This window comes from Pantherophis guttatus, chromosome 5, assembly GCF_059756535.1.
Source record: "Pantherophis guttatus breed Tessera chromosome 5, ASM5975653v1, whole genome shotgun sequence".
In the NCBI taxonomy this organism is placed as follows: domain Eukaryota; kingdom Metazoa; phylum Chordata; class Lepidosauria; order Squamata; family Colubridae; genus Pantherophis; species Pantherophis guttatus.
The window spans coordinates 73,469,578-73,480,716 of NC_142067.1; the positions used below are offsets into that span (position 1 = coordinate 73,469,578).

Genomic DNA, 11,139 nt, shown 5'->3' on the forward strand with positions numbered 1-11,139 from the left:
ATCATTAAAACTTCTCTTTCAATCCGTTGTTGCATGTTTTCTGCATTACAAGTCTTTTGATCAGCCTCCATTTTAGGTTTTTCTTCTGAGCTATTGTCTTGAGTGTTTGTCAAATCATTTTCAATTTTTTGTATTCTATTGTCCAAATTGTCCTCAATTTCTTCCACTTTAGACTCTAATAAGTTAGTATTTGCATCCAACTTGATCATAAATTCTGAAAAGCCATTAGCCATTTTTATAATCTTTCGGTCCAGAGCATCAAACTTTAATTGCAGTAATTCTTTAATTTCCTGCTTAATTTTTTCAAAGTTCTGATTCACAATCTCATCCCTTCTTACAATCTCCTCCAAAAGAAATTCAATTATATTAAAATCAGTTTTCTGAGACTGGAGCTTTAAAACTTGTTCACGTAATTTATTAATGGAGGAATCCCCCCCCCACAGCTTGTTTGTCCGGCTTTGCAAGCTTTAATGCCATATTTCCACACAGACAAACTATTTTTTTAAAAAAAAAAAAGAGAGAGAGAGGCAAAGAAGAAAAAAAAAAGTTTTCTTTCCAACCAAGATCAATATCAGATCTCCAGGAAGAGAAAAACACAAAAAAAGAGCTTTATCTTAAGTGTAGCCAGAAGTATTTATTCCGCTACTTTGTATCTCAATGGGAAACGGAAGGACTCTCCCTTTCAGCCCCTTCTCAAGCCTCGGCAGTCGCCATTTTTAAAAATTCTTTTTTTCCTTTTCCCTTTCCTTCTTCAATAACTGTTGTAAAATGAATAAAATACTTGCGATTCAGGGTCACAGGTCCAGCTCATATCCTTTTTAATTGTTCTGTTAATTTTTGTAGGCTTGTTCTTGTCGCCTAGCTCTGCATAGGCAGAGGTCTCCCAAAGCCCAGAGCGGTGGTGGGGGAAATAGGGAGCTTCGTCTGCTTCGTCCCCAAAAGTAAAAAAAAAACTTTTGGGGCTATGCAGAGAGCTCTACCTGCCCCTGCTGGCTCTATCTCCATTTCCACATGGAAATGGAGTTTTTTCGAGCCGCCTTTCAGTTGTAAAGGCGGCTCTTTAGAGGCAATGGGGCGGCGATCCGAAGGGATCGTCTGGTGGCGGCAAGAGGCAAACCGGAAGTCGACCTTTCTTCTTTTAACAGCTGAATTAAGTCCATTTATATTTATTGAAATTAATTTCCTTTCTTCCATGTTCATACTTTATATGTAGGTTTTGCTGCTCTAGTTGATATAACTTCCCGTTGTTCCTTATATTCCACAATACCTCCTACTGTGCCTTCTTCTGCTTCAATCATTGCCAACTCCTCTTCTCGGAATTCTACTGGCACAACTTTTGTTTGAGTTTCCATTTCCATTTCTTTGTCTTTCAAAAAATCTTCATAAAATGCTTTCACTTTATCAATTGTATCCAATCTATATCTTTGAAGTTGCCACATTAAGACTAACCCTTCTGGTACTAGCTATCTGCAATTCATGCCTTTTTGAAGTAGTATTTTGGTCAAAAATTGATAGTCTCTTCTCATCTCTCTCACTTTTCTTGGTATTTGTTTCAAAACCACAATTTCTTTCTCCTCATACTTCAAAGTTTTCTCTCTGGCAATCTGAAGTATTTGTGCTTTAGTTGATTTCTTAGTACCATATTTTCCGGCGTATAAAACGACTTTTTAACACAGGAAAATCATCTCAAAAGTCGGGAGTCATCTTATACGCCAGGTACCCGAATCTGAGTTGCTGGAGCTGACCGATGACGCTATGGGAGCACCAACAACATTGAGGGGAAGTTGTGCCAATCTCGTCAAGGCTGCATGCCGCTGAATGCTGGACCCAGCTGGTTGCTACACGGAGCTTCCCCCACTGTCCCAGGCATCCAGGGTGTCACGAGTGTTTCCAGGATTGCTGTGGCTATCTGCCTACTCACAAACAGTATGGTTTTAATCAAGCCATCTGCTGTTGGCAATTACCTGCAAGCCTTCCCCGCCCTAGTTAATTGCAGGTTGACTCCCTATATAAGCAAGGACCTTTTGCTTGCTACTCGGGCCTAGTCTGATCTAGGCCTAAATGCACAGCTCCTGCAGGAAGCTTGTTGCAATGCCGCAGATGGGAGAAGAATGCAGATAAGGACTCCAGACGCCGCTACAGAGAGACTCCCACGGATGCTTGCCTTTTGCTGTTTTGTAGCACGCAAGCTATCATCGGGACTGCTGTTGCTGGACCTTCTTCCTCCCACAAGCTTCAAGCAATGTTTGCTTTTTGAACTGTTTTTACTTCAGGTGACTTTCAGCTGTGAAGCTCGTGCTGCTCCCACCATGATGGCCTTGATGATGTATCGACGCCGAAGCTGCTTACCTTCATGCTAGCTTTATTCTTTTGTGAACTGCTTTGGTATTGTGGAGAGGGATCTAGGGAGATAGCCTTGCTTCACATACCCAGATAAGACTTTGTTCTTAATGTGTTTTCTTAAAAACATAGTGCTTTTTAAATGTTTTAAAGTAAATTATATTTTTACACAAGACGCCTCTGTCAGAATCATTTCAGTCTCAGTGTGTTTACTCATGAGCTGGTTCACGGTCCGGGGTACCCCTCAACCCCATTTCGTCACACAGGGGGATATTACCGATGCTCCGACTTCCCCAGCTGACCCCCAGTGATGGTGAGCCCCACCTGTCTGGGGAAGTCGGAGCGTCAGTAATATCCCCCTGGATGCCTGGGGAAGCTCCGCGCAGCAACCAGCTGGTTCCAGCATTGAGCAGCATGCAGCCTTGACGAGATCGGCACAGCTTCCCAAATCTGAGTTGCTGGTGCTGACTGATGATGCTACGGGAGCGTCGACAACATTGACAGGAAGCTGTGCCAATCTCGTCAAGGCTGCATGCCGCTCAATGCTGGAACCAGCTGGTTGCTGCGCGGAGCTTCCCCCAGGCATCCAGGGGGATATTACCGACGCTCTGACTTCCCCAGACAGGTGGGGCTCGCCATCACTGGGGGTCAGCTGGGGAAGTCGGAGTGTCATTAGGAAGGTTGAGAACCACTGCCTTAGCTGCTTGCCTTGCTTCACTTGCCTTGCTTCGCTTGCCTGAATCCATTCCATCAGCAAGCAACTCCCTGCCTGCAATCAAGCAGGCAGGGAGTTGTGGACTTCAACTCCCAGAATTCCTCAGCCAGCAAAACAAAGCTGGCTGAGGAATTCTGGGAGTTGAAGTCTACAAGTCTTAAAGTTGCCAAGGTTGGAGACTCCTGTTCTATTGGGTAAGTTTTTTCCCCTTTGGGATCTTTAAAAAAAATAGTTAATTGGGGTTTTTTTTAGTTGTTCTTTTTTAGACCTAGCCATTTAAAGTTTAGGAAGTTTTAAATTTAGCTTTCATATAAAAATAAAAATAAAATAAAATAATATTTGTGCAGTTTTCTGAAATTTAGTGTGTTTTTGTAGTGTTTCACTCTAACTACACAAACACACAAAATCTCACAAAGCTGTATGTGGAATTTTGTGTATGTAAAGTGTGAAAGTTGGGTTTTTGGGCTTTTTGTGGCTGTGTGAGGTTCCTGCTTGTTTCAGGGGCCATTTTGGGTCTAGCACAGCTGCTTTTACATTGTGGGTGAGCCAGTTGTGTTGTGTTGTATTGTGTGTGTGTAAAGTGTGAAAGTTGTTTTTTGGGGGCTTTTTGTGGTTGTGTGACTTTCCTGCTTGTTTCAGGGGCCATTTTGGGTCTAGCACAGCTGCTTTTACATTGTGGGTGAGCCAGTTGATGTTTTTTTAATTTTTATTTGGTGTGCGTTGGAAAAGGGGTAGTCTTATACGGTGAGTATAGCCCAAACCCTATATTTTAACAGGAAAATTCGGGGGTCGTCTTATATGCCCAATCGTCTTATACGCCGGAAAATACGGTAAATCTTATGTGTACTTCTTGTGGTAACTTATTACTCATTGCATATCTGGTATACACTCGATATATCTCATTCACGTCCTCCATCATCATCTTCTTGGTGATTTTTAGTGCTTCAGCCAGTATTCCTATCATAATTCCAGTCAAATTCTCTCCCTTTTCTTCTTTCACATTTTGAAATCTGAGGTAGAATTCTGATCTGTCCATCTCCCATCCAATCAGTCCACTCCTATCTTGCTCGACTGCTCCCAATCTTGTATCCATATCTTTGATTTTTTTTTCCTCCTTTTGCTCTTCCTTTTTCTCAAGCTTTTGCAATCTCTTTTCATATTTCAACACTTGCTGAATGTTTGCCACTTTTTCATCTGTCTTGTATAGTTGTTGATCTGTCTTAAGCAGTTGTTGTTCCATCCTTTGGACTGTTTGAAGAATCATTTGCATTGTCATGTCTTTCTCTTTCTCCCTTTCTTTATCTTTCTCCTGCTGAAGCATGGTCTGGATTGATTGCTGTCCTCCAGATGGTGACAAAGAAGGCATGGTAGCAGCGGATCCCACTGTCGCTACTTTTTTACTCATTCTGTCCAGTAATCAGCCAAAACCAAGGCCAGGCCAAAGCCAGGCCAAAAAAATAACCAATCAGAAGTTTAAAAAAAGTAAAAAGCGAAGAAAAGGAAAGAAAAAAAAGAAAAGAAAGAAACGGAATGATTCTTCAGGTTCTTCAAAACCCTAATCCACTTTTACGGGCAAAAAGAATAAAAAAAAAGAAGTAAAAAAAGGCAAAAAGAAGAAAGGAAAAATATATTTTAAAAAAAAGAAAGACTAAAAAATCAAAAATCAAAAATCAAAAATCAATCTTCAGGCTCTTGGTCGCCTTAATCCAATTCAGTTATGTAAAAGAGGGGGAGGGGAGTCCATTGAACATGTCTCTGCAGAAAAGATGTACAGAGAGTTATCACTTAATCAAGGCAGGAAAGAATAATAAAAATCAAAAGAGGTTCCAATTTCTTCTACAATGTTTGTACAATGTTTCTGGACTCCTACTTCTTATAGATCCACAAGGAGCACCTGGGTAAACAATATAGATGGTTCCAACTTCCTCATAACAATCTTATCAGCCAGTAGGTTCAGAGTCCTTGGGTTAATCTCCTCATCTTGTTACTTATATCAAAACAAATAACAAAGTTTCTTTTCCAGCAGATGGCAGTATTACACACACTCCTGTCCTTTCTGTAACTTATAATTGCTGACTTTTTTGTCAGAAAAATAGTAATTTTAAAGTTTAAACTACTCCAAAAGCATAAAAGGAAAGAAAACAAAAAAAGGAAAAAAATTCAATCTCAAAGAAAAATTATTTTAAAAGGAAAATGCACAAGGGCTTGCCAATGTTAGCCTCTTAGTTTGTCAATCTTTTTCAATCCAGTCTCAGTCCTTAGTAAAACGGAGTTTTAAAGTCTGCCAAATTAAATAGTTTGGGTAAAAAAAAACCAAGTCCTAATTAAATTTGCCGCTTAGTTTCTTAGTTTCCTTTAATCTTCAATTCTCTTATCATTTCACAGCAGGGTGTTCTTTGTATAGTTAAAGTTAAAGTTAAGCTCTCTCACTGCATCGGCTTATTGTCATTCAAATTCTCTTCCCCGGAGCTGTCACAGCTTCAGCAGCCAGAATGCCTGCCACCCTGCTGTGAGAAAAAGGGCTTCTCCTGAATCAGCCAGGGACTTTGCAATATCCCTGGGATCGTCAGGATGTGCCCTCCACTATCACAGTCAAAACAAGACTATGAGGTCCAAAAAGGACCAACTAGCAGCGGGGCTATCAGCGGCGATCCTGGAACACCTGAATCCTCCGTCTGTCCCAAAGTGACATCAGCTTCCTCTCCTGCCCTGCGACGACTGTTTGAGGACCCCCTTGCAGATCGCAAAGCACGTGACCGCATTAAGGTGGTGAAGTAGGGGCAACGGCCAGTAGCAGAGTATACTGAAGAATTCCGGGACCCCACATATCATGCGACCTGGCCAGAGGATATTTTGGTGAGCTGTTTCAAGGATGGGCTGAGTGATGATCTATACAATGCCTGTGTGGCCCGAGGTGCACCGAATCAACTACATGAGTGGTACATCACTGCTGAAGAAGCAGAGATTGATGTGGCCAGAAACCAGTACCAAGCGGGGTGAGTATGGAAGAAATCCCCATCCCAATGGAAGCAAGAGCCCCTCAAACCACAAACCACAAACCGCATTTTCTCCAAAATCCTCAACCTATTTCAAGTGTGGAAAAGAGGGGGACCGAGCTGCAAAGTGTAATTTGCAAAAACCCACCCGCCGGGGGGGAAACTTGCAAAACCTGGCCAGCGTGGGAAAGAGACTGCCCTGAGGAGCAGGGAGATCATAGAATTTCCATTCCCCATTCGGAAGCGATCCAGAAGATAAACCACTGGTAAGCAAACCAATTAAACCACTTACCCTCCCCTTAAGACTATTTATCCCAAACCGGGACAGGGAGATAAATATCTCTGCTCTAGTGGACTCAGGGTGCACCCGCTGCTTGATCAGCCCAACCCTAGTAGGGAAGTTGGGGATTAACACAAGAAAGCTGAAAAACCCCATCGCTTTCTGCCAACTAGATGGATCAATAGCAGGGAGAGTCAGCTTCTTTTGCTACTGAGCCTCTACATATAGGCATCGGAAGCCACGAGGAAATGCTTACATTTATAGTGGCACCTGGCATGGAATGGCCATTAGTCTTGGGCCTTGCATGGCTGAAAAAATGGAACCCCAAAATTAATTGGAAAGAAGGCATCATAAAATTTCAGATGCACATGACTTTTGCCGAGAATCCACATAAAGAAAGTGAGGGGGCAGAGCACTGAGAAACAGCCATGCCTGGTCACGCCACGCCAACCAAGAGCATACCCATAGAATACAAAGATTTGGCTGAAGTTTTTAGTGAAAAAGCCTCAGACGAGCTCCCTCCCCACCGTGCCACTGACTGTGCGATAGAAATCTTACCCAGTGCTAAACTTCCTAAACCCAAGCTATACAGCATGTCTCTGAGGGAGTTGGAAGAACTGAGAACATTTATTGAGAAAAACCTAGCAAGGGCTTTCATCGAGCCAGCCTGATCAAAAATCGCAGCTCCAGTGTTATTTAGAGGAAAAAAAAGATGGCTCAAAACACCTTTGTATTGATTTTAGAAATTTAAATACGATCAGTGTGGAGAACATGAATCAAGATCAAGTGAGGTACTACTACCACTCTATAAAGCCTTAGTAAAACCACACCTAGAATATTGCATCCAGTTTTGGTCACCACACTATTAAAAAGATGTTGAGACACTAGAAAGAGTGCAGAGAAGAGCAACCAAGATGATTAGGAATTTGGGATGGGGAAGCGAGCTGGTGTGTGGCAGTCCCATAAGAACTGGAAGGAGGTTTGTAGTCATGAATTATGATGCTGCTGAGTGGAGTTGTTTATACTCTGTCAATGCCAACCATCCTAAGACTCCAGATGCACAAAATACTTGAAGAGGATCTTTCCTACAACATCATACTGGACATTGGTTGGACTCTCAGTGCTGGACCCTGGGGGGAGGGATTTGGGGTGGCTTTCAGTGTGTAACCTTTGCATGTTTTGAATTGGATCTTGCCTTGCTTTTGCTGCTATCATTTCAAACTTAGTAAAAGTACCTCTTCTCTAATTCAATGGGAGTCTTCTTAACCCAAATTTGGAATCACATGCAGGAGTACAGAGATGACTTGGGATCTGAAGCAGCCACAGTGAGATGTGTAACCATGGCCCTGGAAGAAGCTGCAGCAGAGTGGATGGTTACTCTTCACAATGACAATGCCCCCCAACTAAGGAGCTATGATCAATTTATGGTGGCACTTTGTCGGTGGTGCAAGCCCCTCCCCCAGCCAAATGAAGACCATTACACAGGGGCAGAGGTCAGTGGCAGAATACACCCAGGAGTTCCATGAGCTGGCCTGCCATATCAAAGTATAGCCTTTATTGTCATTGTACATCATTTATACAATGAAATTGGTTATATGGCCACATGACCTGAGGAAGTCCTGATGGAATGTTACAAGGATAGGCTTAACAATGAAGTCTATCACAGCTGCATCTCCCAAGGGGCCCCTCAAGAACTTCAGCATTGATATGTGTTGGCAGATGAGGTGGAGATTGACCTAGCCAGGGACCAGCACCATGATGACTGCAGCTGGAGCAAGCTCCCCTCCTGCTCATAAAGATCCTCCAAAAGCTGCCAAAGGCAGGCCAATGCCCAAACTGAGGTCCACAGCATTCTTCAAGTGTGGGAAGGGGAAACACCAAGCAGCTGATTGCCGTTCTGCCAAACCAAACCAAGCCCCAAACCTGTAGCTGCTGGGGACAAGAAGCCTGAGAAACAGCTGCCAAGGCACCACGAAACAGTCTTGAAGGGGGTGGAGGTCGTTGAGTTTACCCTCCTGCCAAGGAGGAGCTGGGAACTCTGACCCCATTGGAAGAGAGTTAAACTGACTCTGACAACAACCCCTGATAAGTCAACATGTGATCCCCGTTACCATCCCAGTGGAGCTAAGGCCCCCAGGGGAAGATAGCAATAACAATAGCACTTAGACTTACAGTATATACCACTTCACAATGCTTTGCAGCCCTCTCTAAGTGGTTTACAGAGTCAGCATATTGCCCCCAAAAATCTGGGTCCTCATTTTACTGACCTCAGAAGGATGGAAGGCTCAGTCAACCTTGAGCCTGTGAGATTTGAACTGCCAAATTGCAGGCAGCCAGCAGTCAACAAAAGCAGCCTGCAGTACTGTGTTCTAACCACTGTGCCATCACAGCTCTGATATTAGCCCTTTTGGATTCGGGGTACACCAGATGTGTGATTAGCCCCAAGGTGGTAGAGAAACTGAGACTGAGGGTACTTATAGCCCTTTGCCAGCCAGAACCCATGGCGCAGCCATGTTTCTATCTGTAGAAACCTTCATTGTATTTAAAATAGGTAGTTTGTCAAGCAGAGGTCTTCAGTAGTTGGAATGCAGATGACAAGAGAAGTCACATCATAGGAAACAACCAGTCATTTTTTTACTACTGAAGCTGTCATGGTAGTGAAAAAATGACTGCTACAAGACAGCACCTTAGATGACAGAACCAACCTCAGCCCAGACTACATGCTGGGCCTCTGCTTGGCCACTACCTATTTTAAATACAATAAAGGTTTCTATAGACAGAAACATGGCTGCGCTATGGGTTCACCTATGTCCCCCATTGTGGCCAATCTCTACATTGAAAAGGTAGAAACCAAAGCCTTAGACTCCTTTACAGGAATTCCACCCACTCACTGGTACAGGAATGAGGACGATACTTGGATCAAGATCAAAACACAGGAATTGGAAGTGTTCACCAAACATATCAACATTGTGGACAGAAACATCAAATTCACATGGGAAGATGTCAAAGAAAATAGTCTAACCTTCCTGTACTGTGCAATACACATTAAGGAAGACAGAGCCTTAACACTGAAGTTTATAGAAAACCTACACACAGAGATCAATATTTACATTTTGATTCCCACCACCCACTGGAGCAAAAAATGGGAGTCATCAGAACCAACAAGCTGAAGGCCTGCCTACCAGCAAAAATGGAAAAGAAAAAGAATGAAAATACATCAGGGAAGTCCTCAGAACATGTGGCTATCCCAAGTGGGACTTCATCAAATCTCAAAAAAGACCCTACAGGAGCTCCTCCACAACAGCTCCCCAAACATGACAAATCCTCTGTAGTTGAAGCAATGATTCCTTTATTAGGAGCACCAGCAGCACCAGCAAAAAATTTCTCTCTCATAGCAAGCTAATTTAAATCTGTTCAGCAGGGATATGAATAGTTGTTTGCCACAACTATTCATCTCTATCCCTGCCTTTTATCCCCAGAGCTAGGGTGAGGCTTCACTAGCAGCGGTAGCTCTTCTGTCCCAAGGATCAGCCCACAGATTTCCACTGCTCTCCTCTCCTCTGCCTTCTGTGCATCCATGCATCAGGCACTGCAACCAGATGTTCCTCCTCTTCCTCATCAGCCATCTCCAGACCTGGGGGCTGTTGACTGTCCATCTGAGGGCTGACAGATGGTCCAGGCTCCACTTTTGTCTCTCTCTCTCTGACAGCTCCATTCCTTCTTCCCCCTCGGAGCTCTCAGGTTGCCTTGATGCTGACCCTGACTCCCATGCCTCCTCCTCATCTGATTCAACTGCTGGAGAGGCCAGCAGCCAACAGGCCACAACAATAACAAAGAAAACAATAAATGAAGCAATGTTGTCATTCCGTATGTTGCAGGCATATCGGAAAAGCTCAGGAGGCTCTTCAGCCAACATAACATACATGCACACTTCAAACCCAAGAATACACTAAGGCAGAAGCTTGTCTACCCAAAAGACAAAACACCCAGACATAAACTGCGCAATGTGGTATATGCTGTACAATGCAGCAAGCCATGTGCAGATCTGTATATTGGAGAAACGAAACAACCACTTCATAAGTGCATGGCACAATATAGGAGAACAAATACATCAGCACTAGATTCAGCATTTAAAAGACACAGGCCACTTGTTTGAAGACAGCAAAGTCCACATTTTAAACAGAGAAGACCACTGGTTTGAAAGAGGGGTCCAAGAGACCATCTGTATGTCAAAATTGAACAGCCCTCTCTCAATAGAGGGGGAGGGATACAACATCGTCTATCTCCAATCTACAACACAGTCCTTTTAACAGTTCCAAGAAGGCTCCACACCAATTTGCACACTCAGGTGACCCTGATGATACAGATAAATCTCCAGGTCACCTTAACAACTCGCTAAAAGAATGTAAATGTCCACCTGTCTGCAAGGAGTATAAATCCTTCCATTCCCAACCATCCAGTCAGAACTGAAGAAGCTTCTTGGATGAGAAGCGAAATGTCTTCAAAGAAAAACCAGAAAGTACAGTTGCCCCTTGAAAAAGCACCTTTGGGATATTGGGTTTCGTTGTAGCACCTGGAATGGAGAGGCTCCTCCTGCTTGGTTTCACAAATGGAACTCTCTTGTGAACTGGAGGAAGGGGCTTCTAAGAATCCATTTCCAACTGGAGAGAAGAGCGGGAGAGAAACCCTCACTATGAGCTAAAAGAGCCAAGGCTACAAGGGAATTAGGGGCTGCAGTGCAGGAGCACACAGAAGGAGATGAGAAAATCCCAAAGGAATACTGGGACCTCAGGGAGGGGGGGGATCTG

The 11,139-nt window shown here is 43.5% G+C and overlaps 1 pseudogene; it reads left to right on the plus strand.

The window, feature by feature from the left end:
• Window positions 1-9,051: 9,051 nt before the first annotated feature.
• Window positions 9,052-10,730, plus strand: LOC148113464 (uncharacterized; annotated as a pseudogene).
• The last annotated feature ends 409 nt before the right edge of the window (window positions 10,731-11,139 follow it).